At 38.7% G+C, this 25,019-nt stretch overlaps 1 long non-coding RNA gene across 1 annotated transcript in view; it reads left to right on the top strand.

Annotated features, from left to right (window-relative positions):
* LOC123936075 overlaps window positions 1-23,541 on the top strand; it is a 65,422-nt gene extending 41,881 nt beyond the window's left edge. Inside the window, exons 2-3 of the long non-coding RNA XR_006817067.1 lie at window positions 22,103-22,174; window positions 23,511-23,541. This is a non-coding gene — a long non-coding RNA (uncharacterized LOC123936075). The remainder of the gene's footprint in view (window positions 1-22,102; window positions 22,175-23,510) is intronic.
* The last annotated feature ends 1,478 nt before the right edge of the window (window positions 23,542-25,019 follow it).

The following is a 25,019-nucleotide window of genomic DNA, read 5'->3' as shown; positions in this document are numbered from 1 at the left end:
TGTGTGTGTGTGTGTGTGTGTGTGTGTGTGTGTACATGTGGCTACTCCCACGTACATAAATATACCCAATGTCTTTGCTGTCCCATAAGGCAGAATAGCAGGTACTCAAAGATACTTTTTCCATTTGAATGACCACCCTCCATCTTCCTGTTCACCTTCTGCCTCCACACATCATGGATGCCTCATTCTGATACCACAGAAAATATTCGAACACTTCTGCCTTCTAGTCATACAGTTTTTGGATTGTCTCTCTTCCCATTCTTTTCATTTATGAAATGCTACAGAGTGCACAGCCACCTAGCATCTGCCTGGCCTCAGTTCTAGCCAGCACTCCTCCACTTGCCCCTGCAGTGGGACAAGGACTAGAATCAAAGCAGTAGGGCTGCTGATGATAGAGGTTTGGTGAAAGTCAATGCACTCCATATCAGACATTCTCCTGGCAACCCTTCTGTCATTACTCCAGGAATGTTGCCTCCAAGGAGGAAACTGAAGCTCATGGAGATGACGGAGTGCAGCTGGGATTCAAAGCCAGATTTTGCTACCAAATCCCATGTTCTTTCGCCTACCACTCCTTAAGCCTCCTAAGCCCTGAATGTGCGTGACACGGTGCACTCCTCATCATCCTAGGGACTCTTTACTGAGAGAGAAATTGGTAGCCCCATTATCCACAGAGAGCGAGCTCCACCCAAGGTCCCACCAATGATAGTGGGAGAGCCCATGATTCAAGCACAGATGATCCCCCCTCTTCTCTTTCCATTGAACCACACCATTTCCTGACTCCCCAAAATATATATAGGAGACTTTGCGTGTCTTCTTTCTTTCCCAGGGTTGTTGCCCGCCACTCGTTTTTTTGTCTTCTAGTCCCCCCCCGCCTTAGTTGTGGAGCCTTGGGCCCAAGTTAGGGGTCTCTTACTTGATTAGTTTATCCTTTTGTTGGAAACTCAGAAGCTTCCCAAGGTAAAGCAAGCAATGCATACATAACAAGCAGGTGGTGATAACTGGTCAGGTGGAGGGAGCCTGTGCCCCATCCAAAGGGGCAGCGATACTCACGTCCAGTCAACTGCTGCTGAAGACTGGGACCTCAATGTTCCAGAAGCTCCTGCTTTTCCAGAGTAAGCTGGGATTCTGGATTTTTATCTGAGTTTTCCAAATTTTTGAAATGCAGAACAAGCAAACCAATCATGTGTATGGACCGGATTTCCGGACTGCTGTTTTGTGGCCTCTGCCTGGGGACCTGACTCGTCGCCCATACTTTGCTGTTTGGTGTGATTTCCCTATCCTGTAGAGATCTGGGTTTGTGACCTTGTTTGGGGGAAAGGAGAAGGAAATTAGTACATGAGATACAGATATGGAAAAAGAAATTCAAAAGTGTTAATATTTGATTTAAAAGATTCATGCTAAAATAAGTGGGGCACATCTAAATTTACATTTAAATATACATGGCATCCTAATTTAGCGACCACAAAGAATATCAGATTTCCTCAAAATAGAGTTTTCCCCAAATTAGTTATCCCTCTACCTAAATTTTGCCTAAGAATGATCTTTAAATGTATTTTAAAAACATCTAAATCTTAGATATTTTAATAATTAAAAATTTCCAGATCTAATTAAAGACTTCTAAAGAATAATACTAATATTTTATTTTCTATACATGTAGTTTGATAAGCATTTAAACTGTTTAGCCAAATTAGCATAGAACTTACACATATATTAGCAACATTTTAATAATGTTGCTCTATATTTCCTGCAAAATTATTGATGATTTTGTTATTTTTAAGTAGAAAGCTATGACTTCATTATAAAAATTTAAAGTTGTCTCACTATTAAGTAAAACTAGCTTTATATGTCAACCTTTAATTAATTACTGTGGTATTGCTAAATTCAGTCACCTTCCAAAGACTCAAAATTATTGTCCCTCAGTCTGTGGAATGCACTTAAAACAGGCATTTAAAATCACTTGTGTGGGGATACACTTGAAGAAATACCACATTTGTAAACAGTGATCTTCCTATTTTTAAAAAAATGTAAATCACTTAATCCATAATGCAGACATGTTTACAAAATGAATATTGTCTGCCAGATGAATCAGTAATTTCTGTATTTTAATGCTTCCTAAGCTGCTCATTTTTAAAAATGTGAACCCCTTTGTTGGATCTTTCGAGAGTCCTAGACATGGCTGGGGAGGGCTGGTGCTCTCTGTGTCATGGAACAGTGGTTCTCAAGCCTGTCTGTACGTTAGAATCACCTAGGAGCTTTAAAGATACATATAGATCCACTTCAATAGATCTGACTTGCTTGGTTTGGTGTAGGGCTTGGGCATTGTTTTCTTTAGTTTCGAAACTCTCCCCAGGTGGCTGTAAAGTGTAGCTAGGTATAAGAACAGTCCTGGGACTTCGAGGAGAATGGCAGCCATAACTGATACAATGCACTGAGTTTCAGCCTGGGTCCACCTCACTCAAGGTCCCAAGCAGCCTACTGGGGCTGTGGCCTGTGTTCCCTTGGCCTAAGGCTGAAAGCTCCAAGTTTATAGCTCTATACACCTAATGCAGTGGGGCAGAGGGGGTTTAATCTAGCCCCACTCGTGTGTCTGTGTGTTTTCCTTAATAATAAGTGCATTTATGGATTCATTGGGCTCTGTACTTGATGTCCAAGTTATCTTTAATTTCCCCAACAACTCTAAAAGTAGTGAAAATTATAAATTTATAAGGAGAAAACAAAAGAGCAGGGAGAGGGAAGAAAGTAATATGCCCAGGGTCATACAAGAAGGAAGTGTTGGGATTTAAATCCAGGTATTCTAACTGCAGAGTTCACACGCTTAAACCAAAGGGTTTAAATAAAATGCTCATGAAGTAAGGCAAGGAACAAAAATGGCCAAAGCTGCTCAGGGGCAAACACTAGGGAGTGGTGAGGACTGGGGAGCGCAAGGAGGGCAGCACCCCTCTGCTCTACCCAATTGCTGCCAGGCAGCAAGTATAGTTAGCTCATCTAATGTTTTAAGAGGTACTCTAAAAAGTCCGGAATATTAATTTTTAAAATTATTTATTTATTTAAAGATTTTATTTATTTATCAGATAGAGATCCCAAGTAGGCAGAGAAGCAGGCAGAGAGAGAGGGGGAAGCAGGCTCCGGGCTGAGTAGAGAGCCCGATGTAGGGCTCAATCCCAGGACCCTGAGATCATGACCTGAGCCGAGGGCAGAGGCTTTAACCCACCCAGGCGCCCCCCAAATCTGGAATTTTTAATATGAATCTTCCTCAACTTTTAAACTAGCAAACCTCTGTTACAAATTATGCAATCTTCACTGTTCTTCGTTCTCATTAAGGGAAGCCCTGGTCAAGGACAGAGATACTGAAAAGACAATATGAGCAATGCATTAAGTTCTGTGAAAAGAAAGCATGTAGATTCTTTTGGGGAGGGACTTGGCTTTCCACAGACAGGACCTGCATTGATCTACACAAGCTCTTTGTGTTACTCTTCTGAAACTGATATATACTGTTCTTTGTGACACTAAACTAAGCTGCAGGTATGGGAATGTCTTATTGATCGGAAGGTCATAGCAAGGATATCTCTCCAGTTTCTTTGTCATCTCTGTGGTCTATGGTTCAGCACAGATGAGGGTATCATGATATCATAAACACAGGTGTTAAGATATAACCTGCCCCCATCAACTTAATATCCTGGTTTTGCTTAATTTTCATGTATAAATTTCTCATTTTTCTGCATGTGCATTAATGAGTCTCAGCTGGGAAGTATGATGAACATTGTCTTAGTATTTATTCATTCAACAAAGATACAGTCTGAGAAGTATTTAAGAACTTGGAGAAATAAAGTGTTTTATACTTTAAGGAACATTGCTTCAAATCTGATTTGGTCAGATATTGAGCCTTTCTAAATAATACCTAAGGTTAAGGAACATTAGTTATAAGCAACTTTTGAGACATAGATTTCTCCCTTAGTGTTCTAATACAGCACAATAGTTTAGAAATTCTTAAAACAGTGCAGTGTTTTGCAAGAAATGTCATTGTTAAGGGCAGTATAACCATGGGACCTGAATGATAGCACTTTGATTTAGAAACAGTCAAAAGCTTATTTTTCATAGCCTCTATAGCCACGGTTCAGATTCCATGAGTTTGAGTTATTCATCTGAACGTAATAGGAACTGTCTTTTTGTTAGAGGAATCAAACTGAGTTCTTTTAGGAGATGTAGGGGGTCATAACTGGTACCTTAGAAAAACAGGGGCAATGTAGTTAGTTATTCTTAAGGAAAAACTTCAGATGAATACATTTCTCTAGCAAAACCTAAGGTTATGAAAAAAATTGCACTGTTTATTTTAAAAAATAAGTTTTGAAGATGATGGATTGTTTATTTCAGAACTTGAACTGTTCAAAATTATCCTTGGCTTAAGTTTGTAAACAGATTTCAATATATTCTGTATTTTTTTCTTTTAATGATGAGGAAATAATTATTAAAATTTGTTCTAGATTTATAAGTATTTAGAGATAGGTGTTCTCCTGTTTAAGAATTCTGTTTCTTTTAAATACAGGTAGGTCCTGAAATTAATGCCATGCTTCAACTCGACTTTCTAACCGTACAGCACATTTTATTGGACTGTGTTCTTTTTCCAGATAGTAACATCCATTTGTAATCATATGATTGAAGATGAAATGTTCAATTTGTACATAAAATTCTAGTTTCTTTGAAAGAATACTAATGTCTAACTTTTTGAAAATTTAGAATTACTACTTCAGTTTGGTAGCTACGTATTGAGTATTTTATCTAGTAATTCTATTGGTTATCTAATTAAGAAATAAAAAATATGGGCCAAAGGATTGGAGGAAATCTTCTGGAAGGAAGTGGGCTTTGATCTAGGCCCTGGAGGATGGATTGAAACCTTCCTTCACCACTGCAATGGTGGCTGCAGTTCTTATCAATGACACTGGTGATTGAAGGGAAATGACTGGAATTAGAGTATGACTTTGAGACGAGGAATGGCTGAGCGATAATATTTAAAAAGGTAGATGAAGTTCTGTAGGAATGATTTATATAATTTTAAACTGATTATTGCTCATCTACTATCATCTGGTCCTGGGTGATTCCACTGGTTAAAGCATACATCTGGTGCAAGCCAGGTCATGCTTGCTGCTTCCTCTTCTTTTTTTTTTTATTAAGGTTTTATTTATTTGACAGAGATCCCAAGCAGGCAGAGAGGCAGGCAGAGAGAGAGGGGGAAGCAGGCTCCCCCCTGAGCAGAGAGCCCGATGTGGGGCTCTAACCCAGGACCCCTGGATCAAGACCTGAACTGAAGGCAGAGGCTTTAACCCAATGAGCCACCCAGGTGCCCCTCATGCTTGCTTCTGTCCCAAGGCTGTAGACTACACTTACTATCTCAGAAACCTGCAGCATGGGTCATCAAGCAGGTGGCTATTGACAGGCAACAGGAAAAAACCTGCATTAGCCAGCCCAGGAATCTTCTCTTTTGCCTTTGACAATTATTCGACATGGCATAGATACCAGAACAAAAATTCAGTAGGAGTTGCCTTAATATTGTCACTGAATGTATTATTCTAAGTTTTCTGGTAGAGAAGAGAGAAGATTCTTTCACTGATTACAGCCTTTTGATGTCGACTAATTGTTTCTCTTAAATCTTGAACGAAATATCTTCCTGTACTTGCAGAAGATAATACAGATGACTCTGAGTTATTTACATATAATCATATATTAAGCAGTTGTTGGAAAATTGGAATTCAAAAAAGGACACTGGAGAAATGAAATCGTTATACCCAATGAATTTAACATGTTAAATTACGCATGTAATTACGCATGTTACGCATCTGTTATGCGTGAGATTCTGGGCTAGATTCTGTGAGAGAACCAGGGAAACAGATTTAATCCTGGTCTTTAAGAATTTTATCAGTAACTACCATTGCTGACTCAGTATTCAGGAGAACTGCTTCACCATGAAGTCCAGATAATGAGTATGTGATAATGAGTATGTGATAATGACATGTGTATGGAGCTTGTGCTATGTGTCAGACCGTATAAAATCCAGGACACATTAAGAGTAAGAGCTGTGCCTGGAGAGGACACAGGGGTTAGACCCTAGAGGACAGTATATGCAAAGGAGATCTATACAATTTGAATATAATTTGATAGGTATATAATTCTATCCTAAAACTAAATTTTAAATATTTTGAGGGGAAGAATTGTTTCATCTTTTTTCTTTTCTTCCCTTCTTCCTGCTCCATAGTTTTCTCCTCTTCTTTTAGACAGTTTACTTAGTACACTCTTTATGTTGATTGCCCTCCGTACATAATGATATATAATAAAGTTTTACAGATAATGGGAAGTATAAGGTTTAGAGTTATTGTAAAGCTACCGAATAGAATTACATGGCCTTTCATGCTTAGATTCCTTAAAATTAGTATAATGCATAACATTTTCTTAATAAGCCTTTTATTATGGGTTTTAATTTTTTTATTTTCACTGCTTATGTATCACAGACAGACTGTGATATAAATTGCTCACCTGAAGATGATTGAGAATTGGCACTTTAACTTATTTTTAGAGTGTCATTTGTAGTCCTAGATAAAACCACATTCTCCCCAACACTTGGTATCGTTAGTCTTTATTATTTTAGTTCCTGGTATTAGTGTATCTTATTTTCATTTTAATTTGATTGTTCCTGATAACGGATGACCCAAGCTGCTCTTTTAAGCGTTTATCAGCATTTTTGTATCTTCTTTCTGTTCAAATGTTTACTCGTTAGAAAATTGTAAAGTATTTCTTTTTTTTATTATTGATTTAAATATTTGTATATTCTACATAAGGAACCTTTGTCATACTTATGTATTACAGATATTTTTCCCCAGTCTGTGGTTTGCCTATTAATTACCCTAATTAATGGTGTCTGGGTGCGGGCAAAACTTAGATTTAACATCATAAAAGCAACAGTTAGCTTTATGGAGAATGAATGCTTAGGATAATTATTATCATTATTAACTCCATTGGTCATCTTCAAAGGAGATTTTATGCTGTTTTGAATTCATTAGTACATTGTTTTGGATGTCTGAAGACTGATTCAGGGTTTCAGGGTTTGGGATGTATCCTATGTCCTAAACCCTTATAAGCTCCTGTATTTCTCTCTGTAGTAGTAATACAATAATTTTGGATGAAAACAAGGTAACTCTAAGTATTTAAATTCCTCAAATGGTGAAAGGCCATTTCCTATATTTTGTAGGTGAAACTAGTGGGTAGTATGCTAACCAGGCAGACTTTGGTCTGCCCCTGGCAACTGATGGAATTCGTTAGCTGAAAGTAGGTACTCAATTGTATTGTGCTCTTTAATGTGGTCTTAACTTACATGCTATAATTAGGTTAAGAGGACAGGATTTTCAGAAAATTGTCTTCTGTAAGCAATATTCTGTTACAGATACAAGAGCTTACTCAAATTCTGTGCTTTTTATTCATTTCAGGAAAAAGTCCCTACAATCAAATCAAGTAGCCTTAAGCGGAAGATTTCTGTGCTCAAAGATATGAGGGAGTGCCATCCTTTTCCAAAGCAGGGCTAGGAACATTGGAAATCAAATTTAGAAACTGAACTTTATTTGGTTTCTGTTTCAGCCTCTGCATGAGGTCTCCTGACCTGACTATTTTAATTTCCCAGTGGGGGAGTGTGGGTCTCATAATCCAGTGAGCCATGGGAGAGTTGGTGCTGAGTCAAGCAGGAATTTATTCCAGGCTCCCTCATATCCTGGCTGCTTGACCTTGGAGACCTTACTTCACTTCTTTGAGACTTAGTTTCTCCATTGCTAAAATTCAGCTAAGATTATACCCAAACTTAGAGGATTATGGAAACATTAATTGAGTTAATTTATATAACTGGTGAAAAAAAAAGGACACTTTATTTATTAAATAATTAATAAATTAAATATTATTGCTCTATCTGTGGTAGAAATAGTAAGTTTGAACAGTAACCTTAATTTTTCTGTAACCTTAATTTTTCAGTAACCTTTCTTTTTCTGGTCATGTGGCAATGGCTAATTATTTCATGTCCCTTTATTCATATGTGTTCTTATTAATTAATTCTTTAGTGAATAGGCATCAAAGCAGTTATGTCTGTCTTTACTTAGCCAACTGAGAATTCAGAGTTGTTTATATTTCTTGCCACTGAGAAAAGGGCCATGCCAATTTATATGAAATACTCTTATTTTAGCTTTTTTAGTTTAGTATTTAGGCAATTTACTTGATTAAAATAATGTTTAATATTTTTCTTAAACAGTCACAATCCATATATGAAAATATATAAAGCATTTCTCATTTCTGAACAAATATTCCAACGAGTGTGGACTTTTGACCCGGGGAGTTCATCATTCATTTCTATCACTTTGGAATGAGAAAGAAACCAGTATGGCCACATCCCATTTATTCTTCACTTAATGAAGTGATACATAAGAAAGCAATTGTTGACACAGTTTATAAGTCATAATTTTTGATGGCTTCCTTAGTTCAGTCTACAGAACAGAAGGGAATATTTAAATGAAAAAGAGAAACAGAACAGAAGAAATAGCCATGCATCTATTCCTTAACTGGCATTTTAAATGATTTTGAGAAATAAAAAATGGGATTACTTGGATCGGTGTTTATTAATTGAAATGGGGTGTGCTTGTGTGTGTGTGTGTGTATGTGTGTGTGCATATGGATATGTGAAAAACATTTGTAATTATGGTGGTACTAACAAAATTCATTTCACCGAATGAGAGATGCAGTAGCTTCATCACTCATCTTCCTGCTTCTGAGCTTGCATCTCATTTTTTATTATCAGAAAGGTACCAGAGTCCATCTAAAACATAGGCCAAGTCCTGTCACTACTCAGTTGGAAACCTTCCCCATTGCACTATGAGTAAACGTCGACGTTCTCATAATGGTCAACAAGGTCCTATACTCTGCCGTCTCCTTACCTCCTTACTCTCTGCTCTCATCCTCTACCTCTTTTCCTTCTCTATAAGGTGATACTATTTTTGGCCCCTGCTTACACATGAAGAAACAGAGTCTCAGAGATTTCTTAATCTAGCTTGCATTCAGTCCATTGTTCATTTATGAAACATTGAATTTCTACTTTGTGCACAGCACTGGCCTGTTGTTCTGGGTATAAAGGCGGTTAAAATACTGTGTTTATCCCCATCAGCTTCAAGCTAGTGGGGGAGAAGGGTGCATACATTTAATACAATCAAATAGTACATGAGGTACAATCATGAGAAAGTGCACAGGGCATTCTGGAAACCAGAAGAGCAGAACCAACGCCAACCTAGAGAATTAGCGCAAGGCTACCTACAGAAGAGGACCCTGAACCACTGTTAGGGAGGAGTAGAAGTTGACTAAATTTGGAGTGGAGGAGGGCATTCCAGGGAGAGGGCATGGTGAGGACACAGGCACAGAGTACGAAACAAGGTGATAAATGGACACTGGGAGGTGGCGGGTGTTTCAGGACCATAAACTTAACACAAGGCAATAAGCGATAAACAGACCGCATCGCCTCTTCCACCCTGGGAAGCAGGGTCTGGAATGAGTTTTACTGTCTTAGGTCCAGGGGACTGGGATGAGCAAAGACACCAATTCCTGAGTATCAATCTGATAACCCACCTCTACAGTGTGACTCGGCACTATAAAGTCACATGCTACTTCATTTCTGAATTTTATTCCAGTTCTTTATCAGCTCTAGGGTCCAAATCTAAATCCTATTGCATTTGGAAGAGGCCATGACAATAAAAATTATTCCCCGGTAGGTGCCATTTTCCCTTCCTCCCACCTCCTCTTCTCCCCACTCCACGTCAAAGAGCATCTGTATATACGTATAACTTTCAGACCAATGACAGCAGGACACATGCTCCCATATCCCTGAATAATATCATTGCTGCCTGACGTCTTCTTGCTGGGGGCACTTAGGACTTCCAGACAAACCCCCAAATATTGGATGTAGTTCTGATTAGATTTTAGTTTACTGTTTAGTTTGTTCTTTATATTGTTTGCATTTTCAAGCTCTAAGCTCTGCAAATAATTGCCCTAAACCATGTTAGTAATGTGCACTCAGCCTAGGGACAATTTCATGTACATCCCACTAAGGCTGCTTCTTGAGGATCTAGGATGATTTAAGTGTTCTGAAACACAGAAAGTACTGGTATTAGAGGGTGTTTGCTGTTTGGAGCAGTAAGCAAATCTCTTGTATCTTTGTGGTTATATAACAAAATTCATAAAGTTTTGAATGGACATTAGCTTTTTCTTTGTTATTTTACATAACCCAGGTCAGAAAAAAATGCATAAATTTTTGTTGTTATAATTGCTGTTTTCGTGTAAGGGAAGTTTTCTCATTTACCTGCATCCAACTTGCTTCATGAATATTCAGCTGTTGATGGAGCTGCAAGCTAATATCTATGGAAATGAACTCATTAATAGTATTTTCCTGGCTCCTACTTGGTTCATGAAGTATACAGACTATTTATGATATTTCCTATTTCATTTTCCTCTTGGCTTTTGAAACAGGGTGCCTGGGTGGCTCAGTGGTTAAGCCTCTGCCTTCGTCTCAGGTCATGATCTCAGGGTCCTGGGATCGGGTCCCACATCGGGCTCTCTGCTCCATGGGGAGCCTGCTTCCTCCTCTCTCTCTCTCTCTCTGCCTGCCTTTCTGCCTACTTGTGATCTCTGTCAAATAAAATAAGAAAAAAAAAAACAACTGATTCTTCTTGAACCTTCAAGAAGAATTAATTAGAGATTAAATGTACTGTTATTTAGAGATTAATTTAGAGATTAATTAATCTAATTTAATTAATCTAATCTAATTAATCTAAATTAATTAATTTAGAGATTAATTAATCAGAGATTAAATGTACTGTTATTTAATGAGAGTAACATCTGGCAAGTATATTTGGTGATATAAAATAGGAAAAATTAGTAGTTCTAGCTAACAGTGGTATATTGGTTTTTGATGTAATAGTTGCTTCACAAATATTAATTTCTTTAACCTTTGCATGAAGGCTATAAGAATAAATACCATATTATTCTCATTTTACAGATATTGGGACTGCATCAGGGAGGTAAATTTACTGGTGAGATGTCTTGTATCTAGCATTTGGTAGACCTGGGGTTTGAATCCAGGCAGACTGGCTCCAGAATTCAAACTTTAAACCACCTCACATTCTTTTTTTTTTTTTTTTTAAGTTGACAAAGTCTACAAACTGGACTGTCTGTTGTCTCAACACCTGTGCATTCCTTCCCCACTGATTGAAAGTACCACGTGCTTCATGGGGCATCTGGGTGGGTCAGTAGGTTAAGGCTCAGACTCTTGATTTCGGCTCAGGTCATGATCTTAAGGTTGTAAGACTGGGCTCCAGTGGGGCTGTGGGCCAGCATGGAGTCAACTTGAGGATTCTCTCTCTCCTCCTCCCTCTGCCCCTCTCTCCTCTCCCCTGTGCATGCTCGCAAGTGTGCTTTTTCTCTATAATGAGTAAATTAATTAAAAAAAAAAAAGCACCACTGGTTTCAGATACAGAATTCCCTCCTACTCAGAGTGTTTTCTGGGCTCTCTTCTGTTCCACTGATGTGTACTAGCCCCAAACTAACTGTTAACATTACTATACATTAGTTCCTTTTAGAAGTAGAGTTCAAATAGAATGAAAATGGAAAGGAAACAGAACTACAGACTGAGAAGTGGATGGTATGTTGAATATCTAGACATGAAGAAAGGAGAGAAGGGGGTATGGTAAGTCAGAAGGGGCAAAAGGATGTTGGTAGAAAAGTCATATGTATCTTAAGGATAGGAATGAACAATTTTAGGAGTTCTGAAGAAAAGGTAAAATAGATACAGAAATTTCTAAATAAAAAATTTAAATTTAAATTTAAAATTAGTTCAAGCATATATGTATCATGAAGCAAATTTAAAAAACCTTTCTTCTCTACCTTGTGGGATTTTTATAGTGAGCTAGAACAGAGTTTGAAAAAAAAAATGAGGTCTGGATACCAGGCAGAGATGAATCCTTGTGTTGGGATCCTCAAGTCATTTCTCTGGGTTATTTTCCAGCACTAAATACTTTTCCTTCCATCACTGCTACATTTTCTTTTCTTTCTTTTTTTTTAATATTTTATTTATTTGATAGAGAGAGATCACAAGTAGGCAGAGAGGCAGGCAGAGAGAGGGAAGAAGCAGGCTCCCTGCTGAGCAGAGAGCCCAATGTGGGGCTCGATCCCAGGACCCTGAGATCATGACCTGAGGCTAAGGCAGAGGCTTTAACCTACTGAGCCACCCAGGTGCCCCAGCTACATTTCCTTTTCATGGGACCTGAATTCTCAAATAACGACTTAAACAGGAATAGTGTTCTGCACTTTAAATTTGGGAAATGACCAGTTTCCTGTGCCAGAGAAAAATTTGTGCTTGAGAATATTATCTATATAGTGTGCTTTGTACTTCCTGCTTAGCCTTTTCTTTCATTGTGCTGTGTTTTTTAAGTTATCTGATATCACTGTGAATTCCTGAGCAGCACAATCTGAAGTATTATATTAGAACCACAATAGTCTCCTGGCATCTCTGACTAAATATTTGTGCAATATTAAAAATAAGTTAATTGAGCCGGCATTTTATTGAGGAAACATTTTCACAAGTATGTTCGTATAAGCTTATGAACGGCCCTTGGAAATTCATTTTATCCCATATCAATCACCAACACCGGAAACATACTTTTATCTTATTAAATGGCACCCCAAATTCTGAGATATTGGAAATACCCTTTTTTGTTATTAATTCAGAATGTAATGAAAGGTTCATTATTTTCATTTGACTTTGAGCTCTTTTACAAATATTATGACTTGTAATACATAAAGGAATAGATTTTAATTTTTGTTCTATAATCTCGCCTAATGCGCCATGTTTGTTTAATGGTTCTCTTGGTGCTATAAAGAGTTGATAGCATTCAGAAGAGCTAAGGCAGCTCCAAGGATATTAGTCTTCTTTTCTGTACCTGACTTTTCTGTAGAACTTTTTTTCAGGTTGGCCTGTCATTTTACTTTATTTTAAACTATTAAATATTTTTTAATAAAGTGACTTTTGGCAATAAATTTCTCTTGGCTTATATATTCCACGTATCATTTGATTCATGATGATCTTGTGTTCCTTTATATTGTTTTGGGTGATTGATGTCTTTTTCCGGAATGGTCAGTGATACACCAAACTTCAGGAAAAAAACAACTAAATAAATAAGATTAAGAAGTGCCCAATGTTTATAGTCTGCTGTTTTGAAACCCCTCAGAGCTAATCCTCCTCAACACACCTATAAACACCTACCACACACCTATGCAGATACAGTATGTCTCATAGGCAGGGAATGCAGCCAAGGCTCTGAGCCTTGGTTTCCTCACACATTAAATTAGGTTAATAATAATAGTACTTTGGGATATTTGGGTGGCTTAGTTGGCCGAGTCTCTTCAGTCATATTTTCTACACATTTCAGAAATTTAAAAACTAACAAATGCAAAGAAGGTAGAAAAAATTAATTCAAGACCAAACGGTAAGGTGTTTATAGAGACTGCAGCCCATCTATCATCCTTGAGAGGACTTAGAGCACAAAGTACTAAGAAAAGTTGAACAATGTATGTGGAGTAAGGCCACACTATGGCTTTGATTTCAGTGATGTCCTTCATGATCTTGGTATGGACAGAACTCACACAGGCTGATAAAGTAAAATGACAGGCCCATCTGAAAAAAAAATGTAAACTTTATGTTAGAATTAACATCTAATATAATTGTTAATGCCTTGGAAAAACAGATGTTAAGTCAATAGGCTCCAGTTTTCTTCATGCTTTTTCTTCAAGCTTTTTCTCTTCTCTTCGGGGGAATTTTTCACTCTAATACTTTAAGACCAAGTGCCATTTTAAAACTTAGAACTCTGGGGGCTCAGTCAGGGGACCATGCGACTTGATGTCAGGATGCTGAGTTCAAGCCCCCTGTTGGGTGTAGTGATTACTAAAAATAAGCAAACTTTGAAAATAAAATCAAATAGAAGTTAGAAGTGTGGAATTGTAAGGGCCTGGTTGGCCAGAGAGAGCCATTTCCTTGTGGGCTTGGGTTGACCCTGCCCCTCCCAGAGGAACTTGCTTGCAGGCCCCGGATATGGGGGCGGGCCAGGTTGGATGGAGACATCCAATCAGTGGGGTGCACGTATATTTGCTGTGGTGAATTGGGATTCAATTGGCCACCCCTATTGCTGACCCAGGGTGACTGTGCAGTTTTCCTTGTGTGTTGCATTCTCATTGGCCATCTGTGTGTGGGCCGGGCTCAAGCACCTCTATAAAGGTTAGTCTGTGAGGCGGGGGGTTAGTAATAGTCTTTGGGGTAGTAGTGGTAGCGTGGTAGTCGTCGGGAGCATGGTCCTTGGGACCAGCATCCTTGGGAGCATTGTAATCCTCAGGAGCAGAGCGTCATGAACCTCGCGGGGGAGCGGCCTCGCCGCCTCCCTCGCTGGGGAGCGGCCTAGCCGCCTCGCTTCCCCGCCTCCCTCGCTGCCTTGCCGCCTCGCGGGGGAGCGGCCTGGCCTGGCCTCGCCTCTCCCAGCATCAGGGGAGCAGCCTGGCCTCGGCTCGCCTCGCCTTGCCAGGTAAGGGGAGCGGCCTGGCCTCACCTCGCCTTGCCTCGCCTGGTAAGGGGAGCAGCTGGGCCTCACCTCGCCGCCTCGCGGGGTAAGGGGAGCGGCCTGGCCTGGCCTCGCTTCGCCTCGCCTGGTAAGGGGAACCTCCAGAGTCGGTGTCCTGGTTGTCATCGCCTCTTTGTAAGAGAGGGCCGCCACTGGTTGGTTTGATTTTCGATGCTTGGAAGTAAAGCTTTGCTTGACTTTCACTTTGTGTTGGTTTTTGTCCTTTGATCACGGACCCTAACAGAATGATTACTATTAAAGAAAGCTTTATAAAAGGTAACAGGGCCTTGGCAAAACCTCAAGATTATGTGCTGAAAATTTAAAGGGCCACAGAGATTTCTAAGTCACAAAAATCAGTAAAATGAATTTTATATAAATTAGATGACAATATTAGTGTTGAGAATAAAAAACAATTGCCATTTAGTTTTGGTCTGAGGGTAACAGGGAATAGTGATGACTGCAGCCTGTGAAGGGAACTTGTGGTTGCTTTTGCTCCAGGCTATTGCTACCATTCAGGATGTGGAACCTGTGTTGATTTTTTTTTTTTTCCTAGCATTTGAAGAGGGACTGTAATGATTGATTTTTTTATGTAAATGTTTTTATTTCCTTAAACAGTAGCAGTTGAAACAATATTTTAACCAATTGTGTTATGTTCAAAATACCTCTACTGCTTTCTATCTCCGCTTTAGACTCAACTCACTGCCTTAAGTCAATGGAAGTTAAATATCCAAGAAAGATGGCTATTATTTATCTTTTATGGGCTGAGCGGTGAGGATGAGACATAGGAATTGAAATCACAAAAACACACAAGAGAAAACCAAAAACTTAACAAAATAACAAAAATTGGCAAAAAAACACACTTCAGAAAAGCTTGGTATGCTTTGAAATCACTTAATAATTATTCTGATTCTTACTCTCCTTTCCATTTTATGCATCTCCGAGATTCCATTCATCATGGTTTTGGTTTTTCCTTCATCTTCTGTCCATTTTCACTAGTGGCTCTCTAACCACCTATTAACCATCCTTAAAATCTTGTGCCTTGTATGTGGTTAGATTACCGATTACATGCTGATCCTTCATAAATTCTTGCCCCTGAGAAGTCCTGAAGAGCACAGTTCTGTCATGCTGCCTTTTAACACATTGAGGTCAAACAGAAGACACTAAATAATGTTTTAATTATCCTCAAATCCTGGAGAAGTTTCAGCCAAGTAAGTTTAAAAAGTATGGTTGTATGGTGAAAAATGATCTTCGTCTAGATGTTGGTGATGTTAATTTTGAAATAATAGTTGTTTTGAGAAAGAATAAAACATCTTTTTGTGGGAAATTGAGTACATATTAACAGGCTCTCAACAAATAGGACGTAATAAATCCTTTTGGTTCTGAATCATGAAAAAACACCAACATTCCAAGATTTTTTCCTCTGGATATTGACATACTGTTTGGTATCCCTGTGATCTTTTTAGGCATCTATCTGAGTAACCCAGGGTGACATATATTTTCCTTTAATCGTTTGTAGAGAGATAGATGCCCAAGAGGGTTAGTCTTCAGTGCTACTGAACAAGTGACAAGTGATTTATTATTCTCTGTTTTTGGAGCTTTGTATGGGTGGAATGTTGTCATGGCAGTCTAGGGACAAACTCATATCTGTTCCAAAAGATGAAAACATGCTGCCCATACATTTTCTGTAGTGTTATATAGTCTGATGGAGAACAGACATGCAAACTCCAAGTATTTTATAATTGTTGTTCATCGTGTCTGAATTGAAACTATACAACAAAGGGAGCTTTAAAAAATCTGCTTTGTTTGAAAGGAACTTTAAATTCTGCCTAATAATTTTATAAAAATGTGGTGGACTTTTTACTTATAATCTAACAAAATCATTGAAATAAGAAGATATATGGAGAAATAGGGGACATTGCTTAAAACCCAGGAAGCCAGAAAAAATTATTTTTATCATGTAGCCCAGAGATGTTGATAATGCAGAAGCTTTTAGTCTCAAATTTGTGAATTTCCTTAATAGTGCTATAGGTATTTGGGGATTGTATATACCAGGGGCGCTCAACTGCACCACTGTGGGGGTGCTGAGTCATGGCAATGTGGAGAGACATTTTTGGTGGTTGCAACTGGGATGGTAGTTGCTGTTAGCATCTAGTCAGTGCAGGCCATGAAACACTTAAACATCCTACATGTACAGGACAAACCCCACAACCAACATTTTTCTGACACAAGTGTCCAGAGTGTTAATATTGAGGTACCCTGGTATATGATGATGAAAAAGAAAAGCGATTGTATGATATTCTTATATTCTAAGTTGCTGATGATTAGCTGTATTCTAATAGCTGGGAAGATAATACACGAGGGGAATTAATACTACACAGTCTGGTGGTCTTTAGAAACAAAGACCCTCTAGTGAAGAAAATATTTTTTACTTATACCACTAAAGTTATTGAGTGCTTACCAAGTGCCAGGTATTGTTGGGAGACACGGGGGAAACCCGAGTGAACAAAACAGGTAGACTGCCTTCACAGAGCTCTGGTATAAAGGTGGGGGACTAGTAAACAAATACATAAAATGGGACATGGAGGAGCAGGTAGTGCCATAGGGTAGATAAAGTAGAGTAATGGGGTAGGTAGGTAATGATGGGGGGTGGGAAAGGGAACACTTAGACTGGATGGCCATGAAAGACCTGAAGCTTAGGAGTGAGTGACAGTAGGAGGCAGCCAGATGAAGAGGGTTTTAGGCTGAGGAAGCAGGTTGTGAAAAGGTGCCAAGGTGGAAGTAGGCGTGGCTTGTTGGGGAGGCACAGAGAGGTGGCTGTGGTTGGGCAGTGGTCCAGAATGGGGAAGCTGGGATGAGACAGAATATGAGAGGATGGAGGGGCCAGATCATGCTCATTTCTTTTTTAGGTTGAGAATATTCCATCATTTGGATGTATTTATCCATTCACTTACTGAAGGATATCTTGTTTGCTTCCCACTTTTGTCATTAATGAATACAGCTGCTGTGAACTTGCAGGTGCAGGTTTTGTTATGGATAAATTTTCAGCTCATTTAGGTAACTTCTAAGGAACACGATCGCTGAATTGGCATGGTGAGAACATTTATGGTAAGAATATGCCAAACTGTTTCCCAAAGTGGCTGTATCAGTTTGCATTCCCACCAGCAATGAGTGAGTGTTTCTGATTATTCCCCAGCCTGACAGCCTTTGGCACTCTGAGTATTTTGGATTTTCTCCTTTCTGATAGGTGTGTAGTATTTCATTGTTCTTTTAATTTGTAGCTGCCTAATGACACAAGATTTGAACACCTTTTCATACGCTTATTTGCCATGAGTATATCTTCGGTGAGGTGTCTGTTCAGTTCTGCCCATTTTTAAATTTCATTGTTGAGTTTCTTATTGTTGAATTTTACTTTGTACATTTTGGACTATGATTCTTTATCACATGTGTCATATAATTCTTAGGGAAATACTTTCTGGTTTGTGGCTTGTCTTCTCATTCTCTTGTCATCACAGAGGAAAAGTTTTTAATTTTAATGATGTCTGGATTGTCAATTTTTTTTTTCATGGATCATGCCTTTGGTGTTACATCTAAAAAAGTCATCACCATATCATCACCTAGAAATTTCCCCCTATGTTAATTCTAGGCACTTTAGGCTTTTGTATTTTATATCTGGGTCTGATCCATTTTGAGCTAATTCTTCTGAAGGATGTAAGGTCTGTGTCTAGATTTTTTTTTTCTAATCTTTTTACATGTGGATGTCCAGTTGTTCCCAGCACTGTTTGTTAGAAAGACTGTCCTTTCTCCATTGTATAGCATAGCCTTTGCTCCTTTGTCAAAGCTTAGTTGACTATATTTGTGTGAGTCTGTTTCTGGGCTCTCTGTTGTATTTCATTTATCTATTTGTTCTTTAACCAATTCCATACTGTTTTGATTATGGCTTTATATTAAGCCTTGAAATCCAGTAGTGTCAGTCTTGTGACTTTTTCCTTATTTTTTTTTAGTACTGTTTTGACTATTCTGAGTCTTTCATTCTCCATATAAACTTATAATCGTTTTGTTGATATCCACCAAAGAACTTGCTAGAATTTTGATTAAAGTTGTGTTAAATCAGGTTGGGAAGAACTAGCATCTTGACATTACCGAGTCTTCCTATCCATTAATGTGGACTGCCTCTCTCCATTTATTTAGTCTCTTTTGGTATATTTTTATCAGAGTTTTGTGGCTTTCCTCCTGTTGTACATATTTTGTTAGATTTATACCTAAGTATTTCATTTTTGGAGGTGCTAATGTAAATGGTATTGTGTTTTTAATTTCAATTCCATTTGTTCATTGCTGGCACAGAGGAAAGTGAGTGAATTTTGTATATTAACCACGTATCCTGCAACTTTGCTATAATTGCTTCTAAGTTCCAGGAGGTTTTTTGTCGATTCTTTTGCATTTCCCACACTGACAATCATATCGTTTGTGAACAAAGACAGTTTTATTTTTCCTTTCCAACCTATAAGCCTTTTACTTCCCTTTTTGTCTTACTGTATTAACTAGGAAATGGAAGACAATGCTGAAAAGGAGTGGTGACAGGATTTGCCTTGGTCCTGATTGTAATGGGAAATTTTCTAGTTTCTCACCATTATATATGATGTTAGCTGTAGGGTTTTTTTAAAAGATTTTTTTTTTAATAATGTTGAGGACATTCCCTTGTATTCTTAGTTTACTGAGTATTTGTCATGAGTGGGTGTTGGAATTGTCAAATGCTTTTTTCTTCATCTTTTGATCACATCGTATGATTTTTCTTTTTAGATCGGTAATGAGATGGATTTCATTAACTGATTTTAGAATGTTGAACCAGCTTTGCATACCTATGGTAAATTCCCCTTGGTTGTGGAGTACAATTGTTTTTAGACATTTTTGGCTTTTACTTGTTAATATTTTGCTTAGAACTTTTTTCTTTTCTTTTTTTTTTAAGATTTTATTTATTTATTTGACAGACAGAGATCACAAGTAGGCAGAGAAGCAGGCAGAGAGAGGGGAGGAAGCAGGCTCCTTGCTGAGCAGAGAGCCAGATGCTGGGCTCGATCCCAGGACCCTGGCATCATGACCTGAGCCGAAGGCAGAGGCTTTAACCCACTGAGCCACCCAGGCGCCCCTGCTTAGAACTTTTGTAAAGATTGTATTTATTTATTTTACAGATAGAGATCACAAGTAGGCAGAGGCAGGCAGAGAGAGAGGAGGCAACAGGCTCGCCACTGAGCAGAGAGCCTATGCTGGGCTTGATCCCAGGACCCTGAGATCAGGACCTGAGCCTAAGGCAGAGGCTTTAACCCACCGAGCCACCCAGGCGCCCCACTTAGAACTTTTATACTTATAAGAGATATTGGTCTGTTATTTTCTTGTGAAGTCTTTGGTTTTGGTATTAGGATGATGCTGGCCTCATAAAACAAGTTAGGAAATGTTTCTTCTACTCCTGTTTTCTGAAAGAGATTGTAGAGACTTGGTATAATTTAAATGTTTGGTAACATTTAATAATAATTTTTTTCAATTGTGTGTAGATATGTTATTATTACAGTAAGTTCGTTGCTCAGTTTTAGCACCTAGCTTCTAGTACGCTGAATATGTTTATTATGTTTATTGCATATCGTCTGCCTCCTCCCACTAGAATAAGAGCAGAAATTCTTGACTATTTTGTTTATTGATATGTTTTATATACCTAAAACAGTGGCTCTCAACTGGTGCTTTGCAGGTTTTTGGCGTTTTGCAAAAATCCTTTTGGAGAATATGTAAGGTCAAAGCTATTCTCGTGGTAATACTAAGACTTCTAAGACTTCGTTTGCTTCCCCCCCACCCCCCTGACCCGCTACTGTGCTGTTGCTTACACTGGTGGGGGAAAATCAGTCATGTGTAAAACTGCTGATGTTTTAGTGTGAATCCAGCAGTGGCACCAAACTCTACTAGTAGCCACGACATACTTCCTGGTCCTCACTCATGAGGGAGTGACAAGGGGATGCCAATTTCACTTAAAGCTGTAAAAATTACGAGTTTTATTAAGTCCTGACTCTTGAGCATGTGTCTTTTTAATATTCTGTGTGATGAAATGGGAAGTATACCTAGTACTTCTGCTCATACTCAAAAATATGGTTGTCTCCAGGGACTAGAATTTGTGGTTGAGTTGCTATGGAACATTATATTTACTTGAAATAACAACTGTGAGATAAACTATGTTTCAGTTTCCTGGCATTCAGGCATTTGGCAGATAGTTTTTTTTCAAAAAGGATGAAGTAAGCTTGTCACCTCAAGGAAAACAACTGATAGTATTTGCTGATGATGATAAATTCAAGTTTGCAAGTGAATTTTGAGTTTTGGAAAATTTATATCTATGAGCTCGATACTTTCCTCATACTTACAGATTTTTCTAATGAGTTGGATACTGATACTAACTATTGTGATGTGGGTTTTCTTTGATATTAAATAACAAAATGTGTTAATATCTTGAAGATATGTTTAACTCCTAGTGCATCATTGCTAAAATACCTTATAGCATCAAGCATATATAATAGATCTCTTCAAACTGCAGATAGATCAGTTGGTGTTAATGCAACAGAGTGTGGAGAGTTCACTGATATGGTTGGTTTCAGATTAAAAATCATGACTACCCTTTAAGAAATGACCTGAGGTATGGTGTTGTATTAAAGAAGAATATCCACAACTATCTGAAAATGTTATAGCAATGAACATGTCTGTGTGACTTTTAAGAGTGATCTGCTGTGCATGCCTGACGGAAAGAGTGGGGAGGACAAAAAATGAGTTGAAGGAGATACATTTTTCATTATTCATTATTTCATTATTTTCATTATTCAATATTTCATTATTCATTATTCATAATTTTTCATTAGATTTTGGTGTTTTGTACTTCGCAAGACTTAGAAATTTAGGAAATTTTGACTCCTAACTGTTTACCACAGAACATTGAGATCGTGGTGGATAAATTTAGTTCATATATACATGATCACTTTTGGTCTTGCCCCCAAATTCTTTTTTTTTTTTAAAGATTTTATTTATTTATTTGACAGAGAGAGATCACAAGTAGACAGAGGGGCAGGCAGAGAGAGAGAGAGAAGCAGACTCGCCGCTGAGCAGAGAGCCCGATGCAGGACTCGATTCCAGGACCCTGAGATCATGACCTGAGCCGAAGGCAGCAGCTTAACCCACTGAGCCACCCAGGCGCCCCTTGCCCCCAAATTCTGAAGGATATATTCCCAGGGAGAAACCACTGTGAACCAGGGTTTCACCTTTTACAACTAAACAATTATTCTCAGGAGTTACTGGGTTTTTAAACTCTGGTTTCCTATAAAAAATTTAGTTCTAATCAACACCCTGTTATTTTATTAACCTAATGTTGCCTTCACAATATCTTTTTTTTTGTTTTTTTCATGCAGGTTTTCTTACACTGAATGAACCAGTGTGCTGCATCAAAAATTGATCAAAATGTAACAGAAGAAACAGTGAAGGTGAGAAGAGGCACAGTCTGCCCTCAACCCAAGCACACATTCCCTTTTAGTTAAAATTTCTTCTGTGGGATGTTACTCTAGGCTCTTGAGCTTCTCCTCAGTTCCACTATAAGTTCTGTGCCAGTCACTTGTGTGGACGACCCTGAGATAAAGGGAAAGAGGTTTTGGGAAAAGAAACAGAGTGATGAGGACGTAGAGGCATAGAAGACATGGAACAATTTTTTGCCGAGGCCTTTGGGCAGTTTGAAAAGAGGAAGAAAAACAAACACATGACCAAGAACCTCAGTGTCTGTGAGCAGGGGGGAACAGAGCCCTAAGTAGGAGCATTGCCTGAGGTGGCTTAGGAAGCAAGATGTGGACAAATGTGACTTCAGTCTTTGATCACCAAAGAGTAAATGATTTGGGTGGTCCCGTGGTGCAGAAAATGTCTGCATAATGTCTTCAACTCAGAAACACATGTATAAGCCTTTCCTTTTAGGAAAGGAAAATGATGAAGAGTTTTGTAAAGGGGGAGGAGGTACATGAAAATTAATTGCACTACTGTTATTATTCATTTAAGCTGCCTAAATTATTATTGATTATTTATTTTTGGTGCTGATTTGCTATTTTATTTTACAAAAAAAAAAAATTCCCAAGGATTTTTATAGACTCTTCTGACTATTTTTTTATAAATTAAAAATGAACTTTCAAATTCTCTTACCATGGGAGCATTTTAGTTTGTGTGCTTTTGGTCCCAAGCAATAGACACTTATTATTCAAACAAGTTGAAGACACATCAGCTCTCATTTGGGGACTCCAGACAGAAGAGAAGGTTCAGGACCTGTGACTCAGGGAGGTGGATAAGATTGCCAGGTTCTGTCTAGCTCTTCACTTTCATCCAGGTTATCTGCTTTGCCCCAGGGCTGGCTCTTCTCATCCCTGCAAAATGACCTTGTAGCTGTCCAAGCTATCACTTCCAGACACAGCACCTTTCCAGAGGGGAAGCTGTCCATTCCAGGATGCTGTTCCAGAGACCAAAGAAGCCTTTGCCCCCAAAAGCCTGCCAGCAAATCTGCCTGCACTATGTTACCTGCTGCCCATTCTCACTAATGGGTTGGGGACTGTCACGCTTGGATTTAGTTATTCGGGCTTTTCCTGAGAGCCAGGAATGGGTTCCTGGTTCCCAGAGCTGTGTAGGAGTAGAAAGGATGTCCAGACAAAATTGGTCCTCTGCCCTCTGCGTGGGTAGAAAGGATAAGCATGCCCTGAAATTTTCAGCTTGCAAAGAGAATACTATCCTCTCATGGACTTTTTTTTTGACCTGCTTCACTATTGCACTTATTATATTTATTTGTAGATGCTGTTCTCAAATATTGAAGATATCCTTGCTGTACCTAAGGCATTTTTAAAAGGCGTGGAAGAATGCCTGCATCCAGAACCTAACACTCAACAAGAAGTGGGAACCCGCTTTCTTCACTTTGTAAGATCAATTTCTGTTTATTTTAGAAGCTCTGCCCCATCCCCCAGATTTTAAGGTTTAGCTTTTGGCACAGTAGCATGTGAGAACTCAGTGTAGAAGTAAAATGTGACACCGAAAGTTTGGGGTCTTTTAAGGCCAATGAAATCTTCCACTGAGAGCCAGGAAAGGGGTGAGGTCCTCACATCATCCATTTTATTCAGTGAAGAACAAACAGCCTTTTCTTTTTTCCAGCAAGTTAGTTCTTGGCATCCTCTGTAGCTTTGAATCCTAATGAATATTCAGGCTGTTCATAATGAATGGATTTTTATGTTTCCCCCAAACATAGAGCATTTCCCTTTTGAGGGAGAAAATCCTTACTCTTACAATGGCGTGATGAGCCTTTTGTGAGTCAGAATGTTCCCTTGTTAATGGGCTGGTGACAAGCCTGCAGGTGAAGGAGCCCTGTCACTCTAGGTACACAGACGCCGGAGTCTCTTGTTTTTCAAGGGTAGTTTCTCAGAAGGTCGTACTGAGTGGTGCAGAAGAATAACCAGTCAGTCCTCCGTTGTTTCAAATTACACATCATGCTCCTGTAATCATTTTCGTCTCTTTGTTAAAAATGCAAAAGAGTATTTTGTCACAGAAGTCAATTTTTGTTTATTTTTATTTCTATTTAGCCTTTAGAAAGTTAACGGTATGTAATTTTTTTTTTAATTTTTTTTTAAGATTTTATTTATTTATTTGATAGACAGAGATCACAAGTAGGCAGAGAGGCAGGCAGAGAGAGAGGAGGAAGCAGGCTCCCTGCGGGGCAGAGAGCCCGATGCGGGGCTCGATCCCAGGACCCTGAGATCATGACCTGAGCCGAAGGCAGCGGCTTAATCCACTGAGCCACCCAGGCGCCCCCGGTATGTAATTTTTAGGTCTGTAATCCTGTCTGGAGTGGGCAAAGCTGCATATGTTCTTTTTATAATCAGGAAATATTTCATAAAGGTACTTAATATTAAATGGAGAGAGGCTCCTTGGCGCAGGAAGATCAAGCCGTACTTTCCTTGGGTATGACTGGAAACCACGCATGTTTGTGTCCACTTAACGCAGACTGCTCCTCTTCATGAATGAATTCACATCTTCTGCCAGCTGGAGCATCTGCTGCCTTAGTCCAGGGCCTCACATGGGAATCTTGCACTCTGACATCCATTTCCTCAGTAACACACTATGAATCTGTCATCCATGAATTTAGCTAAACTATTTCTGAAGCGTATTTCCTTTTGGGTCATACCATCTCTTGAAATAAGTAACTCAAAATATAAGTAACTCAAAATATTTTTTGCTGGCTATATAAAATAGCACTCAGTGTTGCTTTCCAAATGTATGTCATGGAAATTCCAGAGGGTGTACTTCGGTTCT

This window comes from Meles meles, unplaced genomic scaffold (assembly GCF_922984935.1).
Source record: "Meles meles unplaced genomic scaffold, mMelMel3.1 paternal haplotype, whole genome shotgun sequence".
NCBI classification, from domain to species: domain Eukaryota; kingdom Metazoa; phylum Chordata; class Mammalia; order Carnivora; family Mustelidae; genus Meles; species Meles meles.
This window is presented reverse-complemented; position numbering and strand designations above follow the sequence as displayed.